Below are 15,000 nucleotides of genomic sequence, written 5' to 3' on the forward strand. Positions count from 1 at the left end.
CCAGCCCATAATGCAACTCAGCAGTGTGTTAACAATCTCTCTCTCTCTCTCTCTCTGTTCTTTCTCTCCTTCTCTCTTCCTTCTCTCTCCCCGTCTCTTCTTTTCCTCGTGCTGTGTTGTATATCCAAACACACACACACACACACACACACACACACACACCACACACACACACACACACACACACACACACACACACACACACACACACACACACACACACACACACATTCAACCATTCACAATGATAGAACAGTGTAGAGTTGCCTCAATTAAAGGATTTGGAGCAATTAAACTCTGTAAATATAATTTAAGTGGTTTATCATAAACCCATAGTGAAGTTATTTAGGAGGATTAGCTTCCGGGGCTAAACTCTGCAGCAGAGCTGATTGTCTGTGGAGAGACGGTGTTGGCTTGCTGCGTGAAACGTTAGAGTGTGTCTGTCGAGAAACAGGATTGTGACCAACCACATCACACAAGCACAGATCCCCTTCCAGATACCTCACCGAGAGCCAGCAGGCCGACAGGATTACTACCACCCTACATCAGGATTATGGAACAGGATATGAAATTTCCACCTTGCTTTCGTCACTTTCTATATTTACCCCTTCTCTTTCTTTTCTTCATCCTTTCTTTCTTTCCTGCACTGTTATTGTTGTGACATATGACATACTCTCCTTTCCCTGTACTCCACTCTTGTCTCTCCCTGTTCATTCCTCTCTGTCTTCTGCAGTGATGGATATCCACTCTGTGTTGTATGGAGAGGAGACGTGATGTTAAACACGCCGGGACAGGGAGCAGACCACCTCTTCTGTCATGTTCTCTCTGCTTACACCAGCTCCGCGTGAGCTAGCACAGACGCATGTCGCTCACAAAGATGGCTTTCAAAAACTACACACTTCCTGATTGCTGAACATGGCTGTGGTGACAGATTATAAACAGCGATCTAGGAAGTTGACTGTGTCATGACACAGGTGAATGATGGGACCTGTAGTAGGTGGATTGAGGGTCCTTCATTCTTCTACACCTCATTGGATTTCTGGATGTTTCGCTGTCTTGAACAGGCCACACACACACACGCGCACACACACACACACACACACACACACACACACACACACACACACACACACACACACACACACACACACACACACACACACACACACACACATCTGTTTGATTTGCATATGTGATGGGTTTACAGCCTTGTTTATTTCATGGTTTATTTGTCTGCACAGTGCCTTTAACTACAGGAAATAAAGTTTATACAGGGTAAACCAGGTTTACTTAGCCTGTTTCCCAGGATAGCTTCATGGGGCATGACACTAGCTGTAGCACAGTTAGACTAAACACTACTGAGAAACTGATTTTCATCAAGTGCAATAACAGCAGCTCACAGGTCTGTAGGTTCTACTAATGATTGCTGTTGCCAAGTACCCTGCCACCTGTATGCAGTCTGTCACCTTGTGAAGTACAATTTGTGTAACAAAAGTCATCACAATTCTAACATCGCTCAACCTTTGTTTCTCCAGTTTCTCCATTGCTATTCATATTTGGGGATTCCTTGGTTCTACCTGGTATGACAAACAAGACTGGACTCCACATGTTTAAAGACACGTCATCTACAGTATACAAGCACATTAATAAGCACTCATAAATCCCACAGACAATATAAATCCATAAAGCTTCCATCATTAAAAGCAGATTTTTCACTGTGTCCAATCATCAGACCCAGAACAGTCTCCGTTAACGAGATGGTCTGACATGACCCCTATACCACACTAAGCTTTCTGTTTACAGGGTGAGCTTTTCTCTCCCATTCTTCTACCCTTGCACTCACGCTGAATGAAAAAATGCTGTCGCGCTCAGACAATGTGATTTATACAATGACTCATACTTTAACTACATTATATCTTGCAAAGCAGGTGCTGTTTGAGTCTTATTTTTGACTCTTTGTGGATCATTTATAAATTGTGAAGGTGACGCCTGTTTTGAAGTGCTCTAATAGACTGTGAGGGACGACTGGATCCATTACAACTTTATTTATACCTTTATAAGCAGACCTTGGTTTTTTGCCCGCTGTTGGGCTGACCTATTGAAAGGTGAGGACATCATTAGGCCACTCAGACGGAGGGCCAGTGACCGCTTTATCTGACTCCACCTCCTGAACCACAGGGGCAGTTTAATAAACCTCGCTCCATCAGGGGTGCGTGACACCAGCGATCCGCTATGTAAATCCAGCCTGATTGGTCATCCAAAATGTGAGACATTATTTACAAGACTTGAGTTGTGGTACGTTTCCCTTGCAGTTTTCTCTCTCTCTCTTTCTCTCTCCCTCTCGTATCAAATTGATCACAGGGCGATGACATCATTAATCCGCGATCAGTCGTCGCGGTGATGGGAAACTTTGTTTTCTTAAGCAGGAGCAGCTCTCCTCGGGTGTCTCCTCTTCGCTACGCGGCTGATCCATCACAGTGATTTATCCTCCTTCAGGGGTCCACATCCACACCTTGTCCTGGCCCCGGTCTGAGGCTGCCCACCTGGGTCCGCAGCTCAACCCCTGAGCCCTCACCGGTGTGGAGGTCCGGATCCCCCAGCCCCTGCTTTCCCAACCTTTGACCCCTGTATAGAATGATGAATTGGAGGGGGTCAGTCGTTGCACTTTCAAGTCAGAGAGAACTAACACTCTCCTTCTTGCAGGCTACCTTTTCATCAACTCTCTCCTTCTCGCATGCTAACTTTTTATTGCTATTAATCATTTAATATTCTAGAATATATTTGTATTGGCAAATGTATTATTTCCATTAATCATAAAATGTTCTAGAAATTCTATGCACACATCCCATACGGAAATGCCCCTCCAAACATAATAAATTGACCTTTCCCAGGCGCTGCCCCTCACTCTGCGTCCCTCACCAGGGGGAGAGTTGTGGAGCTCTCAGCGCTGCAGAGGCCTTTTCCTGTGGGGAGCACATATTATTACTCCCAGTGTCTATCCTCATCATGCTAGTCTGCACTGGATTTGTTTTAATAGGGACTTCCCGCTGGCTTTTGAAAGACACTCACCCCCCAAAGTGTTGTCACATTAGATAAGCCCGTCTCTCGCTCGACTCTGATTGGCAGGCCGGACAGCGGGTTCCTGCCTTATGACAGGATATGAAATTGTAGCTGCCATGGTGGTGTCACTTGGGCCCTCTCTCTTGTTTACCTCCACACACACACACACACACACACACACAGAGAGAGAAAGAGAGAGAAAGATTTTAAAATGAGGAATAGAATATAGAGAGGAGCCTGCACACCTTGATGGATTATATTGCAGGTGCAGCCAACAGGCCGTGTTGCACTTTTCTTTTCTTTTCTCCTTCTCTTAGACTGAGGGGAAATAAAACAAACAGGGCTACAAAAAAGAAAGCCCACCAGACCGCTCCCAAAGCTCAACAGAGAGGCAGCAGGTAACGGTTGCTTCTTGGTTTATTTTCTCGACACCATGTTGATGGCTGCCATCTTGCGAGCTGTTTGTTTTTCTCCTCACTTTTGAGCGGCGTGGAATGAAAGACCTTGACTCTGCCGCGTTTTGGCTAATCAGCGGCAGCACAGGCCAGGAGGGGGAGAGAGGGAGGTGGGAGGGGGAGGTGGGAGCAGGCCTGTAAAAGATTGATATGGTGATCTGGGAGCTGGGTGGCCTGTTAGGAGACAGAGAGCAAGAGAGAGAGAGAGAGAGAGAGAGTGTGTGTGTGTGTGTGTGTGTGTGTGTGTGTGTGTGTGTGTGTGTGTGTGTGTGTGCGCGTGAGTGCGTTAATGCATGCGTGCACGAGTATTCTTGAGAGAGAGACAGAGAGATGATGTGTGTGTGTGTGTGCATCTCTGCCTCTCACTCGGTGTGTGTGTGAATGTGTGTGTGTGAGTGAGAGAGAGAGAGAGAGAGAGGACTGAGGACTAATTTGTCAGTTAAATGATATAATTTGCTCCTGGATTTTGTCTGTTGATTGTGTTGTCCCGTGGCAGGCCCCAGACACTCTGTCAAAGGTGGAAAATCATCTTCATTAACCGGTTTACAGAGTCCAGTGAGGGCTCTAAGAAAAGCAAAGCAATCACTATGAATAATAACCAGTAGGCCACAACTGATTAAGAGTGTCCATGCACGAATGCTGGCCTCCCTCACCCCTTTCTCTATCTCTCTCTCTCTCTCTCTCTCTCTCTGACTGTCTCTCTCTCTCTCTCTCTCTTCTGTACACACATACAGTACTGTATTAGACATGTTCAGACACAAACAAGGCTCATAGAGGATGAGACACACATACTCACAAACACAAACACACAAACAAGATGATGTGTAAAGCAGGTCCTTATCAGACACACACTGTGAGGAATCAGGAGAGGATCTCCGATAAGCCCACTACAGTACAGCATATCACACCAGTCACACAATATCTATGCTCAAGATGTGTCTATATTAGTCAAACTCCTTACAGCCTACATTAAACATAATTTTTTGTACAATTTATAAGGACTTACACAATGAGACATCTTCCCAGAGTGCGTTTATCCTCTATGAGGCCTACTGGTTAGCACTTCGGACTTGGAACCAGAGGGTTGCCGGTTCGAACCCCAACCAGTAGGAAGCGGCTGAAGTGCCCTTGAGCAAGGCACCTAACCCCTCACTGCTCCCCGAGCGCCGCTGTTGTTGCAGGCAGCTCACTGCGCCGGGATTAGTGTGTGCTTCACCTCAATGTCTGTACAATGTGTGTTTCACTAATTCACGGATTTGGATAAATGCAGAGACCAAATTTCCCTCACGGGATCAAAAGAGTATATATATTTATACTATATACGTTAAGTCCGATTCATAGCATAGTTCCACATGGCATAGCACACTATTTGAGCCACATGTTGTTCACATATGGTGGAGACGTCATGCTGATTCACTTGTTTGGGAGTAGGGCTGCAGATTTATGAAGATGAGAGTGAACTACGCTGAACGCTTTTGACCAGTGCAGCGTTTGCCAAGATCTCTCCCACCAGCTTTCCTCAGAGAGTTGAAAAGGAAAGAGAGAGAAAGTAAGGGAACATTTTCAGCAGACTGTCCTAATCATGAAGAAACAAATATTCAGCATGGCACGCACACACACACACACACACACACACACACACGCCTGCTGCATATATGAAAATATTGTTACACAACTAGACACACACACACCTGATTGATGTTATTATATTCTTCATCAAATGCTGGTAGTTTCCCAATACCAGTTAATACAGAGTGTTAAAGTTCTCTTGTCACCACATAAATTGTCATCAGTGAGAAAGGGAAGTGTGTGTGTATGTGTGTGTGTGTGTGTGTGTGTGTGTGTGAGTGTGTGTGTGTGTGTGTGTGTGTGTGTGTGTGCAGGGTCTGAGTGGGGTATGAGTTAATCTCATCCCTCTGTGTTGAGAGCTTTATGAAGACCCTCTGGTTCAGTTTAACTCTAGTTGTGTGTAACGTCTCCAAGCCCAAACCCATCCCATAGCAGAGCCCTCCAGCAGCTCAGCTATGCTCCACTTAATGAATAACACCACACTGAGACGTGCATGAACTTGGTCACCCCATGCGGCTATTGCCGCAGATCAGAAGATAACCCCCTGGTCCTTACCAATTCAGCTGGGTGTCGGTGACTGAACAACAGTTGAGGGATATGGTCAGGGCTCCTGAAGGGTAATATGGAGCTTGACCTGTGTTTGATTCTGTGTTGCCTTTTCTACAGTGGCTTCTTTCATCGGTAGTTTTGAAAACAGATTTTTCACAGATAGTGAAAGCCTCCGAGGCTAATTGTAATGCAAATTGGTAAAATAATTCAGTATGTGCATCATTTTTTTTATTTCAGTGCTATTTTGTTTGCATAGTCAAGAAAAATGTGGTAAATCATGTAGGTAATAAAGTCAATTTGACAAAGATAAATTTTTACCCCACTCACTCTCTCTATATCTTCCCTCCAAACTTGTCTTTTCTTAGCTGCATATCTGATCTACATACTCTGAGCAGTCTTGCATGTATTTAAGTTTTCATTGTGCCAGATAGACAGCAAATGATAACAAGATGTTCATCTCCTCTTTCTTCCACTCTCTCTGCCTGCCTCATCCCTCTCTGCTTCAGGTCTCAGAGAAAGATTTACCACTTCACACATTCCAAAACCTCTCCCCAAGCAACATGTACAAACCAACAGACTGGACTCATCATCATCTTTCTCTCTCTCTCTCTCTCTCTCTCTCTCTCTCTCTCTCTCTCTTTCTCTCTCTCTCCTCCTCCTCCTCCTCCTCCTCTCACTCTCTCATCCTGTCTGCCTTTCTCTTTCTATCTCTCCTCCTCTCTATCTCTCCTCCTCTCTCTTTCCTCCTTTCTCTTTCGCATCCTCTTTTTCTCTCTCCTCCTCTATCTCTCCTCTCTCTCTCTATCTATCTCTCTATCTCTCTACTCTGCCGCTTCTATGTTCTGTTGGATCGTTGCTTTAACCCACATCCTGCCTCTTCTTTTACTTTCCAATTCCCTCAATCTCTTTGTTTTTCCTCCTCCTCAGCTCTGGACATTTTGATTGGGTGACTGTATAATTCATCATCTCCTCCTGCCCCTCCTCATGCCACTCTGCTCTAATCACCCCCGTGCAGAGCGACACAGCTGCCTGGCCTCCAAACTCACAGTCTGCTTCAGTTTGACTTTTATACCCTTACTCTCTCTCTCTCTCTCTCTCTCTCTCTCTCTCTCTCTCTCTCTCTCTCTCTCTTTCTATCTCTCTCTCTTTCTATCTCTCTCTGACTGTATGTCTCTGTATCTCTCTTTCTGTCTCTTACTCCATGTGAACTATACTCTCCCGTCTGGTTCATTAACATGGATTGCCAAAGCACCCACTCTGTCCTGTCTGATTGTGGTTCGGTACGCCACAGATTTCCACTTCAACTCTTTGGCCACAATGCATTGTTTTGCACCGTTTACCCTGTTACGCTGAGGTTGCCCATGCTTTGCTTATGCTTATAGATAGTCTCTCGCTCTCTCTTTCTCTCTGTCTCATTCTCTACTGAATAAAACCACTACACACATCATGCAGCTGTTTCAGTACCACAGCCCATGATGTTCATCAGGATCATTTTGCCTGCCGTTCTTTCTGTCGCCAGCCATAAGTCCATAAGCATATGACTTTTCCCCTACAACAACGGGTCCAAATACCATAAAGGACAATGAGCAATGGGAGAGTAATTCAGCTTCAATGCAGCATTGATAAAGTCCAGATGCAGACCAAAGATGATGTGGCAATGAGAATGCAAAACACTTGACACGTGACATTCCTCCATGATCTCCATATGGTCTTCTAATCTCTGTTAGGCTATGTCAAATCCCAGGTTCAGTAGAGTGCTGTGTCTATACATCTTATTCACCTCCTACCTTGTTAGTTCTCTGTGACTTGTTTCATTATGGTGTTCATTGGAAACATCTGGCCATTTCAAGAGCTTGTGTCTCTGTCATTGCAGTGCTTATATCACCTGGACTGACAAGGTAAATAACAGACACATTTATGAACAGGAAAGAGTCATCATCATAAGTTGTGATGGACAACACAGGTGTGTATACATGTGTGTCTCTGCATGCATGTTTGCGTGTGCACACATGTGTGTAGATGGAAGTATACATGTTTGTTGTTTAAGGCCAGTACAACATTATATGTTGTGTCTAGTGTTATTTCATGTCATTGACCATCCAGTGGCTTTTGTGTGTGGGGATGGTCTTCCATGTGCTGATGGTTTATGGCGTCTGTGCGTGTCATTCTTCTGTGATGTGTGTGGCATGTAAACTGTTGTCATCATTTTTAAAGTGGTCTTTCACATCCTAAAGGAATTAGAGTAAGTGCGACTGCAGTAAAACCTCCCACCACAAAATGTGGATTCATACAGCTTTAGCTCTTTTCTCTAAGTGCCACACATGTACCAGAGGTCTGAACACACACATAGATGTTTTTCTATCTCTCTCCCTTGTTGAAATACACACCCAGAGGAAGATTTCGCCGTTTTCAGAAATAAATCTATTTTAGGATAAATAAGAAGCAAAGGAATCTCAGATCAGTGCAGTAAGACAGAGAAAGAACATTTTAGGATCTTTGAATTTATATTAGACAATAGGAAGGCTTTTTATTGGGAGTTCATGTAATAAAAAATATATAGCTCAATTATGTCCAAAGATATCTCAATTTGAATGTCCCTTTCCTCTGGGTACACACACACACACACAAAGTAATGATTTGAACATGTCTATAGAGATGGCAGTGTTTGCACCAAGCTAGATAACAATTTGAACTAATATAAAATTGTCTCTGTTTGATTGTCAGCTTATGCAACTCTCTCTGTGTTAGTTCGCCCTCCTTCCTTTAAGTCACAGAAGTCTGTATGTGGGCATGTGTGTGTGTGAGTGTGTGTGTGGGGGGGGTGTGTCTGTGTGTATGTAATGCATTAAGGCAACATCTGCAATGCTGTATGCACATAAATATTTACACTGAGTTTATACATTCTACCCTTTTTGATCAAGTGAATGGCATTGTACTACCAACACCACCAGCACCTCTCTCCATTTCTTTCCCTATCAAACTCCCTTCTGATCTGCCTCTCTCTCCCTCTCTCTCTCTCCCTCTCTCTGTTTTTTCTCCCCCTCCCCTCTCTGTGGATGAGTCATGGTGCCCAGACTGCTCTGCTCTCGGCTTCAGTAATGACAGTAATCATGTCTGTGCATCAGGACCGACTCTGTCCTCCTCTCTGTTCAGGCCTGGCCTTGTGTGTGTGTATGTCTGTATATGTGTTACTCTCTCTGTGTGTGTGTGTGTGTGTGTGTGTGTGTGTGTGTGTGTGTGTGTGTGTGTGTGTGTGTGTGATGGGAGGGGCACCCTGGGACACTGTACTCCCTAATTCTTCTCTGTCTCTCAAATTCTATCTCTTTTGACTGACCCTTTTCTCTCTCCTCTCTTATCCCCTGAGATCTCCCTGATGTACTGACCACACACACCCATACCCATCTCACACACACACACACACACACACACACATACACTATACACACACACCTGTTCTGCCACAGTAATGATACCGTGCTGTAATCCGTCATCAGACAAAGATCACAAAACATCTATGATGATGATTGCACTTTCATTGCATCAATTTGTCCAAACTTCATTCCCTCTCTCTTCTTCTTCTTCTCTCTCTCTCTCTCTCTCTCTCTCTCTCTCTCTCTCTCCTTCTATCTTTCCTGTGGTGATGAGAGCAAGAGGATAGGGTTTGTTATTGGTTGCCAAGCAGGCGTTGCTGGGGAGGGCTATTATTGTGTACACAGTACAGTAAAGTCGTCATGGGGACTTGTTGCCACTGGACCTCTCTGGGTTCCGGCGCTGCTATGGCCCCAGGCTGGGAATGTGTAGTTACTAACCTGACCTTTGGCCTCGTCAGTCTTGCTCTCTCCCTCTGGGTAAGGGCCTAGCTGGTGCGGCACAGCTGTAGGGGGAACATATAGTAGAGGTTTTCTGGAGTCTTCAACTCTAAATGCTGTAATCCTGTCATGGGCAATCTCCACGGCAGCACAGAATGTTTAAAGTATTTTCACAGCTGTGTGTGTTTGTGTTAATTGCTGTGCTTTATTAGAAATCATTATGCAAGGATGTCTACCTCTAGTGATCATGCAGAAGGCTATCAAGGCCAACTCAGCCCAGCTTTTATACACACACGTGCATACACACACACATACACACACTGCTGTCACCCGTTTGGTGTTTAACCTTTAAATGACCTTTACAGTGGCCTGTTATCCATTGGACTCTCTTCTCTAGGTTTTTCTGTCTAGTTCATCGCTTTGAGCACCTACACACACACACACATCCACACATTCACAAACACACACACGCTTTCTTTCAGACAGAAGGCCACATGAACACTCACACACAGAGAAGAAAGGTAGCCTTTAAAGGGATACCAGGCAAGCCTGATGCTTTTTCTCTACGAAGCTCCTCCTACCGTCTGTACGTGTCGATACGTGTGCGAGCCCTCGCTTGGTCTGAAGCTCTTTTCCTTTTCTTTGCATCTTCCGTCAAGGGTTTTCGCTGCTTATTCGCCGGCTCTGCCATTATACACACGTTTGCAACAATCGCTAGCGTTTCGTTAGCTTGCCTCTGTGCTGGGGATGCAGGATGTAAACTGATCCTGCTTCTCGCAATGTCTGAGACTTTGTGAGACTGAAGGTCGGTGGGTAGGATACACCAAACTTGCAAGTGGGATATTCTTCCTACCATAACCATATACCGACTTACGAAGATGATTAATTAACACCAAAACGTTGCCTGGTGTCCCTTTAAATGCCCTTTACTGTATGTTTGACCCTCTCTTTCTCACCCAAGTGCTTTGCTCCTCCTCCCCAAACCATCTTAAATATGTGGTGCCTCGTCAACTAAATGGCCCACTTCTCCACTGATCTCCTCCTGCTTTTATCATAGCATGCTATGCATTTCTAAATCCCATTCATATTCATTCTCATTCTTCACATGAGTTCAATTCAATGGGCTTTAGCCACGTGGCTGTGTAGTATAGTGTGCACTTACAGCATTGCCAAAGCAGAGACTTAAAGTATAACAGTAATGATATTACAAATAGCAATGAGAACAGCTGCTCAGTTCAGTTCTCTCTCTCTCTCTCTCTCTCTCTCTCTCTCCCCAAGATTCTCCCTGGGGGCCCCCCTGCCTAAGCCTAACCATACCCCCCTTTCCATCTGTTTCCCTCCGAGTCCTAACACTAATTGGAGTGGACAGACACATTCAAAGCATTTGACTTGTTTCACAGAAAATCATTTCCACACAATACACAAAACTCTTTTTTTTCCCCCTCTGCCCAAACGTCTGAACATTATTACAGTGATCCAGTCTCACAGCCAGTCCCCCTTCTAATCCGCTCTCTCTCCCTCCCTCTCTCTCCTTCTCTCTCCCTCCCTCTCTCTGTCTTCTTCTCTTTTTCTTCTTGTTTGTTGTTTACCCCTGTTGTCTGTGGGATCACTGTTGTTCTCACACTCTGTGTGACGGAGCTGATTAAAGGAGCATTGCCCCATGGGATGTCCATGTGAGAACTATCAGAGTGAAATAGGTGGGAGGGAAGTGACCTCATGGTCTGTGGGTGACATGCTGGGAAACTGTCTCTGACCATGAGTGGGCTGCACTAGATGTGTGGATCACAGCAGATTTGTGCTATGACATATACTGTATTTCACATTTCACATGATGCTGTGGCGTACTATGTTAAACTCTACTGCACATTCACAAGTTATTAGCATGGCTCCGCCCAACTGTCGCTCTCATGTTCAATTTTTGGTGAGACTTGACTGCAGTCCTAAAACCCTGTTTGCATTAGGGTTAATTCAGGGCAGATGAATCATCAGCCATTGGGGATGGTTAAATGTGTTGACTTTGCAGTAAATAGCGACGATGGTGAGCTAGATAAAGCGATATAGACAGTAATAGCAATGCTAGCAAACATTAAACAGTTGGAGCACGAGGAACAAGGAAATCAATATATCAAGGGTATGTCAGTTCCCTTACTCGTGGCTTGGGAAAAAGCTAATATTATCAGATTGCATAGTAAGTATGAATCCTATATTGGTCAACGCTGATTGGTTAACAGTTTCACAACTGGAAACAATGGGTCTGGTTATACCATTCAAATAAGTCATAACAAGTATATTGGATTTAATGGCACATTTAACTTTTAACACTGAACAATAGGGACATGCAGTAGCAGCACAATGGTCCTTGGTCCAAAGCCCATGGAGCGTACTGATGAGGACATGCTTTAATGGAAGTATGCTTGGGTGTCACATCACATAAAAGCATGTGATGCTGAATACAAATCAGATGACTTTACCTTACGACTGGACAATGGACTGTGCCATTTCCTCACTACTGTAACTACTGAAACATGAAATGAGCCCTCTTCTACTGAAAACATGCCCTTAGAGTTTATACTCAGTGGTTGCCAGTGCAGCACGGGCACGTGGTGTGGCTGACTGGGCCCATGTGATGATGTTTTCCTCTTACCAGCATCACACAGACACCCAGAGCTGAGGCGCAATCCAGACCCCCTGGGGCGCAGCACTGCTGGGACACGACCATTATGGGTCTGCCTTCACCTCAGTCTGGGGGCGGATAACTGATGTTTTTTTATAAAACACATACACACACGCACTTGCATACACACACACACACACACAGATAAACACACACATGCACACACAGCTTTTTTCCTTTAATGGCTGCGTGTGCCTCATTAGAGGGGGACCACGGCTACCGCAAAGGCCGTGTGGGTCCAGGAGGGGCTGACTCCCAGGCCTGCTTACACTCCCACTGCCACATGAAACACAAACTTACATATACCAACACACATACACACTCTCTCTCTCACACACACACCATGCCATTCACGGAAACTCTCACTCTTGCTTGTGTTGCTTTTATCTATCTAATACAGAGCCTGACACACACAAGCCACACGAAGGAATCCAGAAAGTATTCTTCATGTATTGCATGCATGTTTCTATGTGAGTTAATGTATTAAAGTACTGACTGAACTGATCGAAATGAGAGCTAACTAGATGTACCGCATATCAGTACAAATATGACCACTGCTTAGTCCTACACATTCTCTCCGCAAAAATAAATCACACTTCAAATCTCCTACTCCATCCCCTACTCTTGCAACTTTTGTGTATGTAAATGAGTGTGTGCATGTGTGTGTTTGCGTTTGTGTATGTGTGCTTCTCTATGTGTGAGTGTGTGTGTGTTCGTGTTCTCTTGTGAATGTGGTTAATGGGTTGTGCCTGTGTGTGTTTATGTGTGTTTGTTTATGTGCATTTGTGTGCATGTGTGTTTGTGCGTGTGTGTGTGTGTGTGTGTGTGTGTGTGCCTGCTTGCCTTGCATGCAGTGTTGGGGGTAACGAGTTACAAAGTAATGCGTTACTGTAATTTAGTTACTTTATTAGGTAACAAAGTAAGGTAACGCATTACAATTAAAATTTCAGTAATTAGTTACACTGAATAAATGAAAACAAACCTTCCTGGGTTACTCACAGTATCTCTAATAAATTGACTTATTGTTTCCATAGCAGCACGCATTGATTGCCTATTTAAAATATAGATAATTAGCCTAGATAAGTTATTTCATTGCAGAGATGTGGGCAGGGGACAGCATGCATTCTCTCCCTGGCCGCACCGCTCTTCCTCAAACACGTTGGCTTTAGCCCGCACCTCCCCTCCGTATATCAAAACAGTGGATTGTGCAAGGACTGTTTATGTAGACTACTCGTGCTATCCTTTTGTACATGCTGACGGCTTGTGACAACTCGTAACTTGTGAAATGACGTAACTTCCTTGTTGTAAGAACTTTCCGTGAACTGGGGTTCCTTTGACTCGAGATCGCTTCTCGTCAGATGAGTTTAGAGGGGCGTGCCGTAATTTTGCGCAACTTCTGGATTTTCGGACAACTTACTACACGTAAGACGAGCACATTGGACAAATGGATCACACCATACAACTGGAGCGGTGTAGCCTACACAACTTTGTTCAAAATCGATGCATTCAAGTTAACTTTGCAAAGTTATTAACTACTTCTCACAACATTGTCAATCGCATTGTCAATCACAAACGCTAATATATTCAAATGGCTCTGTAGCTTAATTTGCGGAGGAGGAGGAGAAAATTTATCATGATTGATAAATCAGACAGTTGTGGAGAAATAACTAAGAAATAATCTGTAGCTTAGTCTAGTCTATTACGGTCATAATAAGACATGATGAGTGCATGCATGAGTGTGTGATTTGGCATGGTAAGTTCATTTATACACAATGTACTGTTTTTTTTGTTTAAGTAGTTGCAAAGACGTCTGGGAGGAGTCTGTATCTGTGTCTGGTAGAGAGAATTAGAAAATAAGGATATGTTTATCTTTCTTCCCTCTGCCTGTCTTCTCTGTGTATCTCTCCCTCTCTCTTTCTGCTTCTCCCTCTCTTTCTTTCCTTTTCTCTCCTCCTCTGTCGTTCTTTTTCGCCATGAGATTGATTGATTGGGCATGTCGGAGCAATTCCTGTCCAAATGACTCAATTTGGGCCTCTATTTTCGAGCGTGTCGGGCATGGGCCCCCAGTTATTAACTTAGCCAGGCAAAGGCCAGCGTAAATAGGGCCGGAGAGGAGCCGCAGTGGGGGGCAGTGCGGAAATAAAGAGGGGAGAAGCAGGCCGGCGCAAATTCAATTTGTAATCTAATCCGTCGCTTAGCAATCGATTGAAATTTCCCTTTCTATGGAACGCCAGGGGTTTCTCTCTCTCCTTTCCTCTTCATCTCTCTCTTTCCTCCTCTTCATTTTTCTGTTTCTCTTCATCTCTCTCTCTTCTCCCATGCGTTTCCCATCACTATCGCTCCTTCTTCTGTTTCTCAGAAAGTTTATCACTTGTTTTAGTCAATCACTTACAGTATTTACAGAAGAAGCGTGAAGGTGTTGTTGTGTGTGTCAGTTAGAGATTTATGTATGTGTGAGATGCACACTGCACACGTCTCTGCATTTCCCTCTGTCTCTCGTGTTCTCACTCTTTCTCTCCTTCTCTCTCACTCCCTCTCTCTCTCTCTCTCTCTCTCTCAGATCCTTGCTCACTCTATCACCCATACATGCCTGCTATTCTCTCCTTCTCTCTCTACAGTCTGTCCTCCTTCTCTCTGCTCCCTGTCTCTTTTCTCTCAGTCTCCCCTGGGGGAGGTGTGAAGGTGAGGGGGCTGGGTGGGGGAGTCCCGGGTCTCTTTGTACCCCCCAACACTGCGGGCCCGTGTGGAGAAGTGCTCTGCGCTCCCGCCACTCTTTGATGTGAGTCCCGCACCCCCTCGACAGATGATACTGTGTTAAGTGCCATCTATCAACCAGACGCTTCTGTATGGAATCCCATCGGGGCAGACGGCAGCCCTTTGTGAA

The sequence above is a fragment of the Alosa pseudoharengus genome, unplaced genomic scaffold (genome assembly GCF_046254945.1).
Source record: "Alosa pseudoharengus isolate Yale_2024_CS ecotype anadromous, Long Island Sound unplaced genomic scaffold, YU_APseudo_1.1 YU_APseudo_1.1_scf_4, whole genome shotgun sequence".
NCBI lineage: Eukaryota > Metazoa > Chordata > Actinopteri > Clupeiformes > Clupeidae > Alosa > Alosa pseudoharengus.